Below are 20,666 nucleotides of genomic sequence, written 5' to 3' on the forward strand. Positions count from 1 at the left end.
GGCGCCTGCTACCCAGTGTCGTTGATGGAGTTAAAATGCATCTCCCCAAGGCCTGGCTGGCTAAGTGACTGGATGTGGATGGGTTCCCTGGAGATCCTTGCCCAGCTCATCTGCTTGAAATGTGGAAGAAATGCTAGCTAACTGAAATTAGACACCTGTGTCCCACCCACTCTCTCTCTCTGGATATTTAAGAAGTAGAGAGGTGGCTAAGGGAAAGTTGAACTTTATTTATGTCTCAATTTTTACAGTGAGAATGCTTTTATTTTTCTCATTTCTCATTTTCTTATTTTTTAGTTATTAAAAATAGAAAGGTTTTAAAAAACAAAGTTCATGGTAATTCCTAAAATACTGAATTTTTGTAATATGAGTTGAGGTTTTACCAAAATTATCCTCATAAAGGAGCAAGTTACCTTCAGGCAAAGTCCTCATAAAACCTCTTATAATAGCATATAATAGTCGGTGCTCTCAAAATTATAATAACTTGTAAAATAAATTTGTATCTAGGAGAGGCATAATTTACCTTAACCTTAATCAATGCTAATTGAGCTCTTATAGAACTGACCCAATAAAATAAGTACAAAAAGCATGCAAAGAAATTTAATGAAGACGTAGTTGTCGTTGCTTGGGAGGGGGCCTTGCGCTTCAAGAGTGTAGTGTCGTTGTTAAAAATCCTTCTAAAATCAATTTAGAAGGCAAGACACTAAGAGTGCAGAACATCATCCACAGGATAAGTAAAGAGCACAAATGTATTTGATGTTAGAAATTTGGGAATGTGAACTTAGGTTTTAGGATAAAATTCCCAGCACTGGCTGGGTGTAGAGACCAACAGTTCTGTAGCTCATCATGCTGGTGGAGGAGACATTGGTAGCAGCTTTGCTCAGACAACTCTGTGTGAGACTCAAGAAGCAGCTGGAGGAGGAGGAGGGCTCTGATGTCAAAGGCCCCCGGGAGGAGTTGGGATAAAATAGTGTCAGGACCTGGGAGAGTAAAAAAGCAGTTGTTTGAAATCTATATTCCATATACATAATTTTAAATGTGTGTGAGTAAACAGATTAATTTCCATAAGGGGACGTTTAACTGATTCCTCTACAGTTCAAAGAGCTTTTATATTTAAGTTGCCTATAAAACATTTTTTGGATAGTCTTGTTGGAGAAAATGGGATATCACCTTATATTGGAGACTGGTGATCACTTTTTATTTCAATTTTTATTTACATATAAATACATATATTATATAATCAATATTATATCTTTCTCTCCTCTTTAATTTATATACTTGGTATGACGGCAGCCTTGACCTTCACACTAAGTCAAAGTGTGTGAACCCAGAAGGGTCAAGGTTTAGGATGTAGACAAGTAAAAAATCTCACACATTTTGTCTAACTTCTCTCCATAGGCTGTCCCTGCTTACCCCAGAACTTCAGGCAATCCTACGCCTTAAGAAAACAAGAATATTCTTGTTGGGCTGCAGTAGGGGTGTCATGCTCAAGTCAATACTAAATTTTTTTTAATCTTGGAATTCCATGACCCAATATCCATTCAACAACTCCCTCCACCAACCAATATCAGTTTGCTTTTTCTTTTTTTGAGTCTGAGTCTCACTCTGTCCCCCAGGCTGGAGTGCAGTGGCACAATCTCGACTCACTGCAACCTGCAACCTCTGCCACTTGGGTTCAAGTCATTCTCCTGCCTCAGCCTCCCATAGCTCGGGTGACAGGTGTAGCCCAACACACCCAGCTAATTTTTGTATTTTTAATAGAGACAGGGTTTCACCAGTTTCTATCAATTATTCTTTATCATTTGCCCTGAGCATGTTTAAATTTACCAGCATTTTTTTCAGATTGTTTTGTTGCTATTGTTTACTATTACTGCTTGTGTCCCATTCCTCACCTCCAAGCGTCCTTTTTCTTCTTACTGAAGTACACCCCTTAGTAGTTCTTCAAGTAAGCGTCTGTAGCAAAAACAATTTTGGAGCCTTTTATGGCTGAAAATGGTCTTCATGTCATTTTCATTCTTGATTAATATATTAGCTTGTAGTAAAATTCTAAGTTCGCCTCCCTTACCTCAAGAAACAGTGGAGCTATTCCCTTTACCTTCATGGGTAGACAGCCCTCTTTCAGCTTCTGAATTCACACAAGAAACCAGGATCCAGCCCATACTGTGAATGAGATTTGTTTGGCCCCAGTCCTCAGAAAAGCTTTGAGAAACCCACTATGATGGTACTATTCAGCACTGGTTACAAATAGCACGAAGAGCTTCAGATCTCACCCTTCCCCTAATATGTTGTTGGTGTTGTTATTCCTGTCTCCTGTTTCTGCTTAAAGAGGAGTTCCCTCCTTGTTTTTGAACATGGAGATATATTTAATGATACCCTTTCGTATTTGATCTATGTTTGGAATGAGAGAAGAAGGCTCAATGAGAGCTCACTCTGACATCTTGAACCAGAGAACTTGAGAAAATTTAATAAATCTATAATCTATTTTTCTCATAGGCTTTTTTCTATGAATTCTCACCTTTTCTCATTTAAATTTTCCCACATCTCTTATGTCAAGTTGTTTTCTCCTACATTGTTCAAGCTCTTGCCAGGCAAGGGGATTGGTATAGCTTAGAGATATTTTAAAAATATATATATAATATATATTTATATTATTGTATTACAACCATATATATCTATCTCATATATTGTTATAATATATAATGTATAGTATATAACCACATATCTATTACATGCATATTATATTACATTATAACCATATATATCCATTACCTATATTATCTCATATACAATATATTAATATAATAATATATAATAGATATAATAAATATATGTTATAACATATTAATAATATATGGTTGTATTATAACCGTAATATTATATATATTTTATACATATATACGTATATTTGAGACAGAATCTCACTCTGTCACCCAGGCTAGAGTGCAGTGGTGCCATCTTGGCTCACTGCAACCTCTGCCTCCCGGATTCAAGAGATTCTCTTGTGTCAGCTTCCTGAGTAGCTGGAACTACAGGCATGCACCACCTCACCCAGCTAATTTTTGTATTTTTTGTTTAGATGGGGTTTTGCCATGTTGGCCAGGCTGTTCTTTAACTCCTAACCTCAGGTGATCCACCCCCCTCAGCCTCCCAAAGTGCTGGGATTACAGACATGAACTACTGCACCTGGCGTATCATATATATATATATACACACATATATATATATACACATATATATATACACACAAACATATACATATATATTTAAATTAGATCTCTCAATTTATGACTATATATATTAGAGGTCTCATTCCAGAACCATATGTGTGTGGGTGTATAATAAATATAAATATACGTTATAACCATATGCATCTATGTAATAGATATATATATATGCTTCTGGAATGAGACCTTTCAATTTCTGGTTATGCAGCTGTGAGTCTTGGGGAAAGTTACTTCATCTCTCTAAGCCTCAGTTTTTTCATCTAAAAAATGGAAATAATAAGCATAACAATTTCTTAAGGTGGTTTTGAAGAATTAATGGTACTTGGTAAGGAAAGTGCTTACCACAAACTAAACACTAAATAAACATTAGTTATTTTATTATGATCTATTGTAAGTTTTTGTGTTATTTACATTATGCTCCTAATGTCTAGATATATTTCTGCCACATAATAGTCACTTAATAAATATTTATTAAGGAATTAATAGCAGTAACAGATCTAAAGCCTAAAAGAGAGAAAATAACAGTATATTTTGAGTTGAGGAGATGGAATTTCAGCATAGCACTCTTCAATCAGTTTTTCCAACCCATGATTTCTTATATTTTTAAGAGCCAATTACTGACCAATACATAGAATTTTCTGAAACAGATCACAGGAAGCCATTGTAGTGACATTGGACTAGTGGTCTGGGTAGAAGATGAACTTCTCCCTTTTTCTTGTTTACCTGTTTTCTCTACTTAGAAACTTTTCTGTTGTGTAATTTCCATAAGGCAACTTGCACATGTTTTTTAAATCCGTGAGCCTGATGGGATGATTGGTTTTGAAATCACTCCTGAGTTTTCACTGCAGCTCAGTTCTTAATTGTGTGACCATGTACAATGGAGCCTATGATTCAGTCTCCCCATATGTAAAATGCAGATAATAACTGACAGCAAGTTTTTGCCTATTGTTTTCAAAAAGAAGACATAGTAGGCAGAGAATCTGCAGCACACAGAAGCCATGACAAGAATATAGTTAAAAGCAGTTCCACCTGGCCTCCTAGTGGGTTTTGCATTGTTTTGTTTCTGACTGAATCATCTGCCACAGTCAAGCCCACCTCAACAGGCTGCAGCTCCTCCTAGCTCTCTCTCCTTTCAATCTCATTTCACAAGTCTTGTAACGCTTTCATTGCCTCCTCCTGTTACCATTTTTTTGTTTCCTGCAGGTTGAGATTCAGGACGTTCTAAGAGGGAGTTCAGTTTCTGCTCTACTGAAAAATAATTATGTCAAGGCGGCATTTTCCAAAATATGTTTACTAATAAATGCTAGGCAAGAAACTATTTCTATGGCCCAGGAATCTAGGGAGATACTCATATAAATAATATGAAACAGATGTCTTTATCTTAAGGCTATTTGGCATTAAAATATCAGAAGATTCTGTCGCATTTCTGGGAACAGGGTAAGCCACTTGCAACATGAACATGTCTTTTTCTGAGGCTCGAGAACTAGTTTTCTGAAAGGCACATGTAGGGAAGTATTCTGATGGAGCTAAATCCAAACAGGGTAATAAGACAAGAAGGCTGATTGGAGGAAAGAAGGGAATGAATCCCGTCTAATCTGGTGACAAGGGCAATGCCATCAAAACCCAGCCTTGGCTGCAAATCTCAGCTCTCTGCCACTTCCCAGCCATGTGATTGCAATGGGTCACTTTAATTTTTTTTATTGCATTTTAGGTTTTGGGGTACATGTGAAGAACATGCAAGATAGTTGCATAGGTACACATGTGGCAGTGTGATTTGCTGCCTTCCTCCCCTTCACCTATATCTGGCATTGCTCCCCATGCTATCCCTCCCCAACTCCCCACCCCCCACTATCCCTCCTCTATTCCCCACAACAGACCCCAGTGTGTAGTGCTCCCTTCCCTGTGTCCATGGGTTCTCATTGTTCAACACCCGCCTATGAGTGAGAACATGTGGTTTTTCATTTTCTGTTCTTGTGTCAGTTTGCTGAGAATGATGTTCTCCAGGTTCATCCATGTCCCTACAAAGGACACGAACTCATCGTTTTTGAAGTCTGCATAATATTCCATGGTGTATATGTGCCACATTTTCCCTGTCCAGTCTATCATCGATGGGCATTTGGGTTGGTTCCAGGTCTTTGCTATTGTAAACAGTGCTGTAATGAACATTCGTGTGCATGTGTCCTTATAGTAGAACGATTTATAGTTCTTTGGATATATACCCAGTAATGGAATTGCTGGGTCAAATGGAATTTCTATTTCTAGGTCCTTGAGGAATTGCCACACTGTCTTCCACAATGGTTGAACTAATTTACACTCCCACCAGCAGTGTAAAAGTGTTCCTATTTCTCCACATCCTCTCCAGCATCTGTTGTCTCCAGATTTTTTAATGATCACCATTCTAACTGGCGTGAGATGGTATCTCAATGTGGTTTTGATTTGCATTTCTCACCTTGAAAATGGGTATAATACTACATCTCTCAAAAGGTCATTATAATTTAATTAGAAAAATGAAGCGCATAGCCTAATAAGTATGATTTCAAGACAAGAAAAAACATAAACACAGACAAATGTCTTATTTTCCATATGTATTTTTTGCATTCCTAGCATTCGCAATGGTGTCAATCAGAGTAAGCACTCCTTAAATTTTTGTTGAATAAATAAATGTACAAAAAAGCTTTATTATTTCACTGAATAGGTAACTAATCGAACCTGTGCAGGTTTGGCACTATGCCATATACACAAAACCCAAAAAGAATATTATCATTGTAATTAAGTTGAACACAATGCATTTTGCTACTGTTAGGCCTTCGTATTGTGAGTGCTACAGTCTTTTCTTAGCCTGACATTTTTCTGCAAATGTGTTACTTCCAAAAGAAGGGCAGAATTTGCATGAATGGCGTTTTGGTACTAAACACTGTATTTATTAGGATGAACCATTTTTATAGGGCTTTCTAAAACACAATTATATGGGCATAAGATGGACAATACAACCTTATCTCACTTTAGCCAAAGCATATTGGCAGTGCAATTTGTGCAAGGTTTATGTGAATTCCTGTAGTTCCTCAGTCATTTCTTGGTTTGTAGATAAATTGTCATGTTAAATAGATGATTCGTTTTCAACTTGGCATTTTGATTTGCTTTCTTACTTGTTTACTTGACACCAAACAAGTAAATTACGCCCCCACAAAAAAAATACATTAAAATAAGCCCTTTGGTGACTGAACCTGCATACAGACTGATGCAGAAAAGCCTGAAGCTTCCCAAAGAGAATCTGCTGAATTCTCAAACAGAAGATGACGCCAGGCGGGCAACGACCGCTTGTGTCTAGTGGGCATTAGATTTATAAAGTGAAACTGCTTTTCTCCAAGTTTAAAAGTATAACATAAGGTTTGACCAGGCCTTGCACAAGTGGAGTGCTAATGAGAAATTAGGGGCCTCACTAAAGGGAGGACACTGTTCTCAGAGGAACAGTGACTCAGTGGCTCTCAGTACCCTTCCCTGATTTCTCATTATTGCTTTGTCTATGCAAGACTGGGTTAAACCACTGGGTTCACTAACAGAAGCACTTCCAATGACTCCAGAATCTTTTTAATGCCCTATGCAAAGAGTTCAGAGCAATATGTGATGAACTACACACAAACTCTTTCGGCCTTGATAACTTTCCTGAGGAAATTGATGTCAGACCTAATAATAATACTTTTGCCGTAAGTCTTAGAGGAAAGTCTCTCTTGAAACTATATTGGTATTTAGAAAAAGTTTTGAATCTAAATGTCATGCATCTCTCATCTAGGTAGATAATTTGTGAGGCAAATAGTCTAGATGTTATTTGCTCATTCATTCATTTCCACTAAAGTGAAATGATATGTTACTGTCTTATCAGCCGAATCAACCTAGAAATAAAAGTGTCAGCCATGTTAAATTGTGAGATTATTCAGTCTTATAGATTATAATTCCCTATATCTGCAAAGTTATTCCACAGACTTTATATTTTAATTTGCCCAATTATTTTAGGGACCCTACTTGCCAAGCACTGAGAATATAAATTTCCTTATTCCTTGAATCAGGAATAGTCTCTAATCTCAATGAATTTTCAGGCTAATGGAAAAGACTATCATAGAAACAGTCATTATAAGCTCTACGAACAGAAATGAAGAATAATTAATTCTCCTTGGTGACCAGAGGTACATAGAAAGAAGAGCTGAATTTGAGCTGAGAGTCCTAGAGGGATGAGGAGAGTTTGTCAAGGCCCATTCTGAAGTGAATAACATGTAGGAGGAATGCGCCATCAGGAAATGTGACACACAGCCTGGTGTGGCCAAAGGGTGGTGATGGCAGTAGCAGAAGAGAAGCAGCCTGAGAGATGTCTAGGGCCAGAACAGGAGCCATAAGATCTCTACTAGCACAGCTGGGCTTCAACTATCCGTGTCTTTGCATGCTGCTTTGGCAAAAGTGAGTGAGCTGATGAATGCCTTCTATCCTTTCACCAAGATTATATTGAATCCCTTCCACGTATCTACCAGCAATGTTCTAGGCTCTGGGGATACAACATACTCCTTGATTTCATAGAGTTTGCATTCTATTAGGTATAACAGATAATTAATTTTAAAAGCAATAACTAAAAATCTGTATGTCAAGAAATAATAAGTACTCTGCAGAGTACTAAAGCATGGAGTATTAGTCTATTCTCACGTTGCTATAAAAACACCTCAGACTGGATAAATTATAAAGAAAAGAGGTTTAGTTGACTTATGGTTCTGCACACTGTACAGGAAGCATAGTGGCTTCTGCTTCTGGGGAGGCATCTGGAGGCTTCTAATCAGGGTGGAAGGTAAAAGGGAAGCAGGCATCTTCCATGTCAGGAGCAGGAGGAAAAGAAAGAGCGAGGGGGAGGTGCCCCACTTTTTTTTGTTTTGTTTTGTTTGAGACCAAGTCTCACTCTGTCGCCCAGGCTGGAGCAGTGCTGGATCTTGGCTCACTCCGCCTCCCAGGTTCAAGTGATTCTCATGCCTCAGCCTCTCAAGTAGCTGGAATTACAGACACATAATACCACACCCGGCTAATATATATATATATTTTTTTTTTAGTAGAGACAAAGTTTCACCGTGTTAGCCAGGATGGTCTCAAAATCCTGAACTCGTGATTTGCCCGCCTCAGCCTCCCAAAGTGTTGAGATTACAAATGTGAGCCACAGTGCCTGGCCGCTATGCGCTTTTAAACCACCAGATCTGAACTCACTCATTGCTTGAGAATGACACCAAAGGGATGACGCTAAGCTATTCATGGGATCCACCCCCATGACCCAACCACCTACCAGCAGGCCCCACCTCCAACATTGGGGATTACAATTCCACATGAGATTTGGGTGGCAACACAGATCCAAACAGTATTACATGATAATGTGATAGAAGAAAACTAGGTAGGTGACACAATTCGAAAAGATGATCAGAGAAGGCCTCTCTAAAGAGCCTACATTTGGGCCAAGACTTGAATCCCCCCAAAAAAGAGCTAAACATGCAAAGATCTGAGGGAAGAGCATCCTAAGCAGAACTGCAAAGGTCTTAAGGAGAGAACAAATTCCCTCTTTTTTTAGACTAGAAAGAAAGGTGGGTGGCTGCAGTGAAGGGAGTTTTGTATGTGTATCACATAGCTATTATTGCATAATAAGCCATCCCAAAACTTAATAGCTTAAAGCAACCATGGTTTATTTAACTAAGTGTTCTGTGTGTCCCAAGGAGAGCAGAAGCTCCCAAGCATCTTGAGGGCTAACCGCAGAACTGGCACATCACCACTTCTGCCAAATGTATCACAGAGTAAATATCAAAGGAACTCAAAGGCTAGCCCAGATTTAAGGGGAGGGGAAACAGACTCTGACTCTTGATGGAAGAATCTGAAAAGTCACATGGCAGAGGGAGTGAGTGAAGTAGACAGAGAGCAGTGAAGTATTGTGGCCACTTTTGCACAGTCCACCAGAAATTGAAAAGATTAACCAGAGGCAAGTTATACAGAGCTTGACAAACTGTGCTGCTGAAGCCATGACCGGAAGAGAAGTGAGTCAGTGAAGAGAGCTTCTCTTTTCACATGGCCATAAAATAATAGTGAGAGCTATGGCAGCAAGGAGGAAACAAAAGCAGCAGTGAAATGTGTTAGACAATTGATGCACTGGGAGAGACTGTTGATCCAAGTGCAATATTCTCATCCTTACTACGTTCCAGAAAGTTAATAGAAAAGCTGAAGTTCAAAAACAGTCTCCCAAATTAATTTTAAAAACAATGAATGAAAATATATGTGTCAAGAAATATTAAATACTCTACAGAGTACTAAACCATGGTATATTGGTCTGTTCTCACATTGCTGTAAAGGAATACCTGAGACTGGGTAAATTATAAAGAAAAGAGGTGCCCGGCACAGTGGCTCATGCCTATAATCCTATCACTTTGGGAGGCCAAGGTGGGTGGATCACTTGAGGTTAGAAGTTCAAGAACAGCCTGGCCAACATGATGAAACCCCATCTCTACTAAAAATGCAAAAATTAGTCAGGAATGGTGGCAAGTACCTGTAATGCCAGCTACTCAGGAGGCTGAGGCAGAAGCATCACTTGAACTTGGGAGAAGGAGGCTGCAGTGAGCCAAGATCGTGCCACTGCATTCCAGCCTGGTTGACAGAGAGAGATTCCATCAAAAAAAAAAAGAAGAAAATAAGTTTAATTGGCTCATAATTCTACAGGCTCTACAGGAAGCACAGTGGCTTCTGCTTCTGGGGAGGTCTCTGGAAACTTCCAGTCTTGGCAGAAAACAAAGGGAGAGCAGGTATCTTCCATGCCAGGAGCAAGAGAAAGACGAGGGGGCAGGTGCTACACACTTTTAAACAGCCAGATCGCAGGAGAACTCACTATCATGAGAACGGCACCAAGAGGTGCTATTTCCATGCAGTGGTCATTCCATCCATCACACTGTCCCCTTGATAAGACTTGCTGAGACACTTGCTGACACATTTGCTGATACCTAATCAGCTTAGAAATGCAAAAGTACACCTCTAAAGATGAAATTTGACCCTTTCCCCCAGGTTCTGTCTGGAGGTTAGGTTGCTATCACAAAGTAAAAAACATTGATGATAATAAGCAATAGTGATATGTTTTCCTATGTGGCAATTTTATTACCTGATATTCACAACATTTCAAAAAGGTAAAGAAAATAATAATATATAAATAGCCAACACTGGTTGAGGACTTGCCTTGTTCCTCTTATCTTGATCTCTGAAATGCCAAAAATAAACGTTCCCAATCTATGTATGTGCAGTTATTCAAACTATGATTTCTTGAATTGAAACAGAAGTCTTTGGCTGGGCATGATGGCACACACCTGTAATCCCAGCACTTTGAGAGGCTGAGGCAGGCGGATCACAAGATCAAGAGATCAAGACCATCCTGGCCAAGATGCTGAAACCCTGTCTGTACTAAAAATACAAAAATTAGCCTGGCGTGGGGGGCGTGTGCCTGTGGTCCCAGCAACTTGGGAGGCTGAGGCAGGAGAATCTCTCGAACCCAGGAGGCAGAGGTTGCGGTGAGCCGAGATAATGCCATTGCACTCCAGCCTGGGCAACAAGAGTGAAACTCCATTGAAAGGGGGAGAGAGAGAGAGCGCGCATGCGTGCAAGAAAGAAAGAAAGAAAGGAAGAAAGGAAGGAAGGTAGGAAAAGGAGAGGAGAGGAGAGGAAGGAGGGAGGGAAAGAAAATAAAGAAAGAAAGAAAGAAGGAAAGAAAGAAAGAAAGAGAGAGAGAGAGAGAAGGAGGGAGGGAGGGAGGGAGGGAAGGAAGGTATCAAAATCAGTCTGTTCCCTCACTGAGGAGTCATTTCCTTAAGATCGGAGAGTTGGTTTCATTTATCTTTATGTACCTAGTAGGTCATAGAGCATCCTGCACCAAGTAGACCATCAAAAAATATTCAAGGAAAAAGTAAATAAATGATCTTCCTCAGAGACAGAAGGGGAAAAATTTAGAAAGATCAGCAACTAGAGTAGTTTGAGGCCATTAAACATAGAGCAAACCTCTTTGAATACCCTCCATTTTCATGTCTGCGTGTTAGTTGAACATAATAAAACCTTCTGCTTATAAGAAAAAAAATGTTAATTTCTATTCTGCATTGTAGCAGATTTTAGAAAGATTTCCATTGAAAACACCTACTTTTTTGGGCCAGGTGTGGTGGCTCAAGCCTGTAATCCCAGCACTTTGGGAGGCCGAGGCAGGTGGATCACGAGGTCAAGAGATCAAGACCATCTTGGTCAACACGGTAAAACCCCGTCTCTACTAATAATACAGAAAATTAGCTGGGCATGGTGGCGCGTGCCTGTAATCCCAGCTACTCAGGAGGCTGAGGCAGGAGAATTGCCTGAACCCAGGAGGCGGAGGTTGCGGTGAGCCGAGATCACGCCATTGCACTCCAGCCTGGGTAACAAGAGTGAAACTCCGTCTCAAAAAAAGAAAACATCTACTTTTTAACATTTGGTGCTAAATTTGTAAGTTCCTATTTCTGAAAAAAATTCACTAAAGTTGACTAATTTATGTCCTGATAAATATTACATGGATATCTCATATGTATCTATTTCTTTAAAAATGTAAACACATATGACCTGATTCATATCCCAATAGAAGCAATGACGGGGTAGGTGGTGGCATCGTCTTTAACTGTAGTAGTAAGCTGCTGGTCTTCCAAGGTGACCTAGCAAGCAGATGACTGAGTCCAAAAGTGGTGATTTATCATTTCATTCTGGGAGAATGTGAAGAGTTCTCAGCTTTTAAGATGCACCTTATGCCATTAAAGTGCACGTTGACAATGATGGATGTGCCTTCATTATGTAGTTTATTGCAGGTAGATCAGGGCTGGGACGAGAATCTACATCTTGAGATCCTAGAACAGTACATTTTTAGGAAGCATGACCCCCATGACTGACCTCACAAGGAATCCAGACTAGAGTGAAATAAGAGACTGTGAGTTTTAGACATCAACAATGGCTGCAAAGTTGATTTTATAGGCCTAGTGATATCTCCAGAGAATAATTCTCTTTCCCTCCTTCTGTAATTGGCATATACTCTAAATGCCATTAGAGCCAGCTTGCGCTAAAAATCTGTAGGGATAGCATTGCTCCCTCTTCCTCATTCAGTACATGGCCATGTCAGGACTAACTAAACAAAGGGACCAGATAAATAGAAGATATTCCGTCCAGATATTATAGCCTGACTGCTTCACTCTGCAACCTCTATTATTGAGAATTATCTATTTTGACTCCAAACACGTCGTTTCATCAAAGGTTCTTTACAAAGCAGATGACATTGAAAAGCAGGTTCACAATTTTCAGGTTTAGAGACGAGATTTGTATGGACTTCAGCACTTGGAAGTCAGCTCACCATTCTGACATAGTCCTCCTGCCAAGCCCAAATTCTGAAATCAGTGTGGGAGCAATCAGAGGGTGACATCCACCTTGGAGTCAGAGAAATGAGGGACTTCTGATTCCCCGTAGTTTCTCAAAAAGTAAATCCTCTTTTCCTTAACTGGCGCTTTTCTCTTTTGAGGGCCGATTACAACCTACTTGTTAAGAACCATTTAACAGTTCCAGAAATACTTCCAAAACCATTAACTTACTTGCTCCATATATCTCTCTAGGAAGTCAATAGGCCAAATAGTAACATTTGTAGCCAACAAGAAAGCCAAGCGCAAAGTGTTCAAACAACCAACCCAACAACAAACTGAAACCCTGAATATCGTCAGAATAACAAAAAAATTGTCTGACCTGACCCCTAATAGGGAAGTTTCCTACTGTGCAAAGAATAGTGCATACGACAGTGGGAAATTTCCCAGTTAGGGGTCAGGTCAGATTTTTTTTGTTGTTATCCTGATAACATTTTTATCTTCTAGACTTTGAGAAGAGAGGTGCCATAGTGGTGGAGCAGTGAGTGAGTGTGTGTTCCCAGGAATATTTTAGGTATAGTCACCAAGCTGGCCCCAAAGAAACTATAACTAAACTGGGAAATAGAGCAGATAAATTCTGTGTCTAGAATACAAACTCCTCAGATTCATATGTCCCAAACCCAGTTGTTTTCCCTCTCTTTTCAGGCTCTTCCCACAAGTACTGACTTTACTTCCCAGCAGGAGAATTTGAGCCACTAACCTAGTCAAGGCATCTTCCCCTAAAGATGAATGCTATCCACTAGAAATATAAAGGATGCCACACAAGTGATCTTAAATTTCCTAGTAGGCACATTTTAAAAAGAAAGACAAGGCAATTAAAATGTAATTTTAATAATATATTTCATTTAACCCAATATATCCAAAATATTACCATTTCAACACATGATTAATATTCTAAACTACATTAGTAAGATAGTTACACTCCTATTTTCATCCTTAGTCTTCAAAATCCAGGGTATATTTTCCACTCACAGCACACCTCAACTCAGACCAGCCATGTTTCCAGGGCCTCAAAGCCACACCTGGCCAGTAGCTGACACAGTCTAGCTCCAAAAACGTGAGTGAGCTAGACCTCAGACACGGTGGCTTACACCTGTAATCCCAGCACTTTGGGAGGCGGAGGCAGGCGGATCATGAGGTCAAGAGATCGAGATCATCCTGGCCAACATGGTGAAACCCCGTCTCTACTAAAAATACAAAAATTAGCTGGGCATGGTGGCGAACACCTGTAGTGCCAGCTACTCAGGAGGCTGATGCAGGATAATTGCTTGAACCTGGGAGGCGGAGGTTGCAAAGAGCCGAGATTGCACCACTGCACTCCAGTCTGGTGCCTGGCAACAGAACAAGACTGTGTCTCAAAAAAAAAAAAAAAAAAAAAGATTTTATAAAACTCTCTCTTTAGGGATGTGCTTACCTTCCCCCTTCTACCTCTGCTGCTCCTGACCTCCATCACCAGAAGAGACCCTAAAAGCAACTCATATTTTTGTTTCCAAGAGGGCCACTGACAACACTAAAACCCAGGAGGAAGCAATTGACAAGACCTTCAAGTGACTCACTTTGCAGGGAAAGCAGAGAGAGGCTGGCAAACAAGAAAAACATAAGCCCACTCTTCTCCCCCTCGCCAACCTCATTCCCCAACTTGTTTGCATCCTGAAGAGGGGAGAGCCTCCAGAGTTGCTTTCTGGGTCACTGTGGGGTGATTCAGCCAACAATAGGCTATAATTATAAGGTTTCTCTCTGCAAGTCAACTCTTGTTAACGGCAGGCGGACATGAGCATTGAGGCTGACAGGCTGGAAGATGAAAGAGTAGTTGTTTGTACCCTCTGCCCACTGAAAAATCCAGCCCCAAACCCATCTGAAGAACATTTCCTAATAGATAATGAGACACAAATCATGTATACCTGATTGTAAATGAATAGCTCATATGCACAAAGCAAAACTCCATCTAAAACCTCCATTTCTCAGCCAGGATAGCACTCCATTAACGACATGCTTTTGTTTCTTCCAAAGACTAAATGCTCCTTTTCAAGAGAAAATAGATCTATCTCATCCTCACCTCCCCATGTCCCTACCCCCACTTCAAAGAGATTGCATTACTCTGTGTATTAATATACCCTGCCACACAAATATGTAGGTGACCAAAAACTGAGCAGTTTTAGCCATTTAATCCCTGTCTTGAAATAGCAACTCACTGGATAAATGGACCTACCTTTAGCAATTTTCAGGATTTCCAATCTGCTTTGATTTCCTCTCTAGGTAGCTTTTTATTTTGTGTTGCAGCGGACACCAACTTTGCCATATCAGGAAAAACCAGAGCCAGTCTTGAAAACAATGCTGAGGCTTTTAGACTCACACCCGGGACAGAATTGGGAATGAATCAAGCCAGGCAGGTTTTTTCAAATCTACAGGAAGGGAAATTCTTCTGCTCCAGGCAATGTTTATTACCCATGTGGAAACCTCGTTGGTTTGGTGGTGGTGAGCTAACAGGGTATGGCCTGAGTTATGCTCTGAATAGCTTACTTTTACTGCCTAGGATGTGAACAATTTGGGGCAGGACAAGTCTATGTAAAGTGGCCTAACGTGAGGTGCGGGCTGGTGTCTAGCTTGTCTGTGAAGACAGGTTTGTTTTTTCTGCTTTTATTACACATTAAACCAGATGAACCCAAAGACTCTAGTTTTTACATTTCAACGATTTTTAAAATTCTATCTCTTGCAGGGAATATTGATTTATTTTATTGATTCTTTTAAGATCCCTTCCAATCTTTAGTGTCTGCTAGTCACCGGCCTCAAAAATGGAATTTTCACGTGTTGCTTTTGCCACTTAACATTATCAGACGCTTCTTGAATGTTTACTAATGTATGTGTAACTCCTTTCATGCTTGCTGTGTCTACTGTTCCTTTTGTGTTAGCAAAATTCGGGAGTGTGCTGATGGCTAACTTGCAGAAATAGAGATTTAGGAGAGACATAATGAAGAACTTCCTTACAACACGAGATATTAAATGCTGAAAAGGCTTTTCAATTCCTTTTTGAAATAAGTCAGGGCCAGCACTTAGCCCACTCTCCCCGAAAAGTCTCTGCACCATTCTCTGTGGATTCCTCAGGCCCAACACCCAGGAGCCAGGGCCTGGGACTTCTGGGACACCTCCCAGGGCTCATTCCACTCTGACGCCTGGCATGAATTTGTCCTAACTGCCTGACTCTCAGTGTGACGTGATGGCGGTAACTGTGTGTCTTCCTGAATGTGTTGGTTGCAATGGGAGGTGTTGGGCCAGAGAGTTGAATAGAGAAAAGGAGGGAGAAAAAAAGAGGAAATTAGGTTTTTCAGAACTGCACAACCAAGGATTTGCACACTTATTTATGGGGGTGAGCGGTGAGCTTGGTTGACCCCGGATGCTTTTCTGCGCTGTAAGGGAACCAGCAGCGGGCCGATCACTCTCCGGCTCTCCAGCGGGGCCGCCCTCCTGCGCGGAAAGCGGCCGGGGGCACCGCGCCCCTCTCGCGGGTCTCTGCGGGGCCTGCGACTCCCGGCGCCGTTCTCCTGCCCTCCCCTCCCTCCACGGGCACGGGCGGAGCCGAGGGGCCCACACAGCTCCCTCTGCTCCAAACGGGGCAGAGAATGAGAGGAGCCTGCAGCCGGGGGGCGCGCCCGTCCTTCTGCACACCGCAGGCTCCCGTTCTAGGCAGTGAACAAGGGAGAGAAGGGAAGCCTGGCGTAGGGGTGGGTCTGGCCCTGGGTGAAGGTGAATCGCCGACACGGCCTCCTGCGGGGCTTCGGTGTCCCCTCCGGTGGCTGTCATTCTGTCCCCGTGGCTTCACCCCCGGCCGCTGTGAATCCAGTGTGAATCCACGGCCGCGCGGACACACCTGCCAGGCAGGCACAGGAGCAAGGGCCTCTAGGACTCCCTGGACACGAAAGCCGCGTCCACGCCCCCGGGTCAAAGATTAACGCCCAGCTTCGCTGGCGTCTCTGTTAACAACGCGATCATTCACTCTGGGAGCCAGTGCGCCACCGCCGCCTGTGTTCCACTCCTAAGCCTTACCCTCTTTAAGGTTCCTTCTTCATAGGTCAGGTGGGTCTCTGGTCCTCCCGCATAGGGTTGCTCAGGCATGGAAAGCACTCGCACCCGGTATGGGCAAGTTGTGCCTGCTCAGTAAATTTTAGCAACCGTCTCACAGGACCTGCCTCTCTTTTTGCTGCCCTCACACATTTCTGGTCTCTCTTCCATCTCCATTGTTACTGACCCAGGATTGGCTGATGTAAGTGAAAAACGGGTGCAGTCAGTTAGCTAAGTCATGCAAATGCTTTAAAATTGTACGTGTATGTGTGTGTGGGTGTGTGTATCAGCCTCCGGGTATATAGAGGTGAAATACCATGAAATACCAGGTCAGCAAGCACTTGTGCAGTTTTCTTCAGATAACAAATTTGAAGACACAGCCTCTACTGGTTCCCTTCCCTCCCTTCCCTGTCTCTCTTTTCTTCTCCACTAGAGCTTTCTGGGGCCATCTCCAAATAAACTACTTGCTCTCAAATCCCAGTGTCAGGGTCTGATTCTAAGGGAACCTGGAGTGCTGGCAACCGAGCACTTTTTTCCAGGACTCAGGATGGAATCTTACAGGAGATACAGAGCCCTGTAAAAAGTTAGAATCATAACGCAGCATCAAATTGTGCTTGATCATTAAACTAACGATGCCTCCTTTCTGCACCACCCCCATGTTTCTGATACTGTGATGTGTGATGTTATGGTTCTCATATGTAATATTGTGTTACGGCAGATAGATTATAAGACTTGAATGGACAAGGAGATTTCCTGTGACATAAGTAATTCTTGGGCCCTACGTAACGCAGGCTTTTTAAAAAATCTGGTTCAGCAGCCAAACATCATTAAAAATTAATGCTAATATTTCCTCTTTCAAAGAATGATAATGGGAACATTTCCTAAAGTCCATTTTTCTTTCCTTCCTTGTTTTCTCAGCTTTTTGAGAGTGTCACATTCTCTCTTCTTGCCCCGACATCTCCCAGCTTCCCGAAAATTCTGACCCAAAGTCTTTTCTTCTCTCCCAACAGATGCTTCCTGCTAGCTCTTAATTAGGTAAATCAACATAGCCTCTCCATATGCACTAATTTTCTCTCAGCTCCCAAAGTCTCCCTAATAAAGAAGAACTTGAGAGCTGTCCCCCAGTACAAAGTGGTGAGCATGAGGGGGAGAAATGTGAATTACTTATGCATAATTTTCCCCCATTAAACTTTCTTCACAAAGATATTCGTAGTCCGAGATTCACTGAAATTATCCAAAGCTTCTTCCAGGCCCAATTGACCCATCATTTCTTTCCTTTTCTCACTGGTGTGGGCATAATTTCCTGCCATTTCCTACTGTGCTGCCTGCCAATTCTGGCGGTGTCCATTAGTGTCCCTCTTGACAAACTCGGATTTGAAAAATGGGCGACTAAATCTTCATTTATTAGACGTGTTTTTCTTTTACTAACAGCTGCCATCTGTTCCTCTCCACCTCAATACGACTCCCCATATCCCTCCAGCCTTCTCTTTGGACATTTTCATCCCAGTTCCTTTTTATTCAAGTGCACATTCAATTGCAAGACAGTTTTTGAAAGAGGAGAAATAAGAAGTAACAGAAAATAGAAATGATAATAAAATATTGCCCCCAAAATAAAAGAGACATGGGAAGAGTTTCTTTTTTTAAAGAGAACACATAAACAACACATGAAAGGTTGGAAAATAACAAAGAAAATAATATTTAAAAAAAAATATCTAGATGCAGGAAGGACTGTTATGGAATGGCTGGAAAGAATAATAATAACCAAATAGCTGGAAGGTTGCCTGCAGCGAGATGAAGAGAATAAATCAGAAGGGAAAAAATGTTTGCCCGATTCTATTTTGCAGACAGTCTTTTAAAACGTATGTGTCATTCAGATTTGTTTTGATGTGTCAGTCATCTCCAGCATTAATCCTGGGCTTTGGATGCAACTTAGTTGCACGACTGGATGTGTGTTTTTTTGTGTGTGTGGTTTTTTTTTTGAGACGGAGTTTCGCTCTTTTTACCTAGTTGCTGGAGTGCAATGGCACGATCTCGGCTCACCGCAACCTCCGCCTCCTGGGTTCAGGCAATTCTCCTGCTTCAGCCTCCTGAGTAGCTGGGACTACAGGCATGTGCCACCATGCCCAGCTAATTTTTGTATTTTTAGTAGAGAAAGGGTTTCGCCATGTTGACCAGGATAGTCTCGATCTCTTGACCTTGTGATCCACCCGTCTCGGCCTCCCAAAGTGCTGGGATTACAGGCATGAGCCACTGCGCCCGGCCTGGATATGTTTTAAGCTCTGCCGTGCAGGTTATATTCTGATTTACTTGCTTACAGTGAGCTCCTACCTGGAACACAGTTCTGAATGCCAAAGAAAACCAAAGACCATTTCCAGTTCAATTTCCGTCTACAAAGTGGTCAAAGAAAACTCCAGTCCTTGAACTTGCATTCCAGTCTCTTATGCGCTGTTTAGAGATTCTGCAGGGGCTTCATGCCTGCCCTCTACGAGGGATGAAGGATGTGACCCGCTCTTGATGAATGGACATTTGAGATCTAAAATGTATTGAGGTCGAGTTGTCATCACGTTTTTCCTTTGCCCAAGTCCTATATTCAAAAAAAAAATGAAATTTTTCATCATTTCATATAAATGAAAAACAACATTGCTAGCCCGTTTCAAAAGCAAAATGCATTCTGCATTGTATATGAGTTGGATAATGTCAAGTGTCTGTGATTGCAGCGTGGGAGTTGTTTTGGTCTGTTTTATTTTGACTTAAGTCAGGAAACAATAAGTATGTTTGTCATTTTCTAAGCAATATGGTCCAAAAGCACTTGTGGCTGGTGGTCTTTCATCTCCACGGGGCATTCCACCCAGCAGTCACCATCTGCCAGGGATGCCTACCAATGTCAAAGTTCTGCTAGGTTTCTCTGAAGCCTGCTTCTGCTTTCAGCAGCTTTGAATAAGCTACAGGGCCACAATTTACTTCTATTGTCATTTCTTCAGGGAGACAGAGAGAAATACATCTGCCACATTAGACAAGAAGCCCATGGGAAGAGTACACACACAATCAGAACAGCCATAGCAGGATTACACAGTTCAGCTGCAGTCAGAAAGCGGGGAATAAGGGAGAGAAGAAAAGCCCCCATCTCGTTATGTGTAATGCTCATTTCTGAGCCAGTGTTTGAAGACAGAGCGTGCTTTGTGAGAAAAACATGTTTTTTCATCAGATAGGATGTAGTCAACCGAGAATTAATCATTAGTGAGCCATTAAATAATTAGCTGTAAATTGTAACTAATCTCTGATGATTAAAATGACTTCTTTTTATACCTGGGCTCCTATAATTCTCCATTTTAAAATAGTTACCAAGCTACACCCTGGTAAGATAAAGGCAAAGAAAGTTCCAGTAAGTTAGCTTTGTCTATGTAACAAGCCATTAAGATGTAATAGATTACCACAAAAAGTATTTATTAGTTCACTATAATCTGGGTCAGATATTTAGGATGAGTTCGGTTGGGTGGATCTTCTGCTTGTCTTGCCTGGGGTTCTGTTGTGAACTGAACGCGAGCCTGGAAATCTCATCCAGTGAGAGGGTCCCAAACCTGGAAGAGGGTGTGCGCGGAAAGAAAGGAGACAGAGAGAGGTCTGGAGGACTGGATGGGCTATGCCCATACAGCGATTTTATTTGTGCAGTAGGTTTCCTTATATCCTTTTTTCTTTAACATCATTACCTCAATGCAGATCATTACTCAAACAATAAAAGGAACAGAAAATTCCTTGGGGGATGATTCTGAGGAACTGTCAAAGGGAACAAATACTAATTTAAAAGATCAAGGGGGAAATAGGTGATGCTGATGATCGATATTGTCAGAACAATCAGTAACTGGATAACAATCTTTAACTAGAAGTCACAAGCTCAGCAGTAAACCGTGCATCTGAGAGAGACAAGGAC

General features: G+C 41.3%; 1 protein-coding gene and 1 long non-coding RNA gene across 3 annotated transcripts in view; one reads left to right on the forward strand and one right to left on the reverse strand.

The window, feature by feature from the left end:
- The window catches only part of LOC118154053 (uncharacterized), a 107,136-nt gene extending 90,214 nt beyond the window's left edge, over positions 1 to 16,922 (reverse strand). The window contains exon 1 of the long non-coding RNA XR_004743980.3: positions 16,724 to 16,922. This is a non-coding gene — a long non-coding RNA (uncharacterized LOC118154053). The remainder of the gene's footprint in view (positions 1 to 16,723) is intronic.
- The window catches only part of PCSK2 (proprotein convertase subtilisin/kexin type 2), a 255,827-nt gene that overhangs the window by 78,419 nt on the left and 156,742 nt on the right, over positions 1 to 20,666 (forward strand). The window lies entirely within an intron of this gene.

This window comes from Callithrix jacchus, chromosome 5, assembly GCF_049354715.1.
Source record: "Callithrix jacchus isolate 240 chromosome 5, calJac240_pri, whole genome shotgun sequence".
In the NCBI taxonomy this organism is placed as follows: domain Eukaryota; kingdom Metazoa; phylum Chordata; class Mammalia; order Primates; family Cebidae; genus Callithrix; species Callithrix jacchus.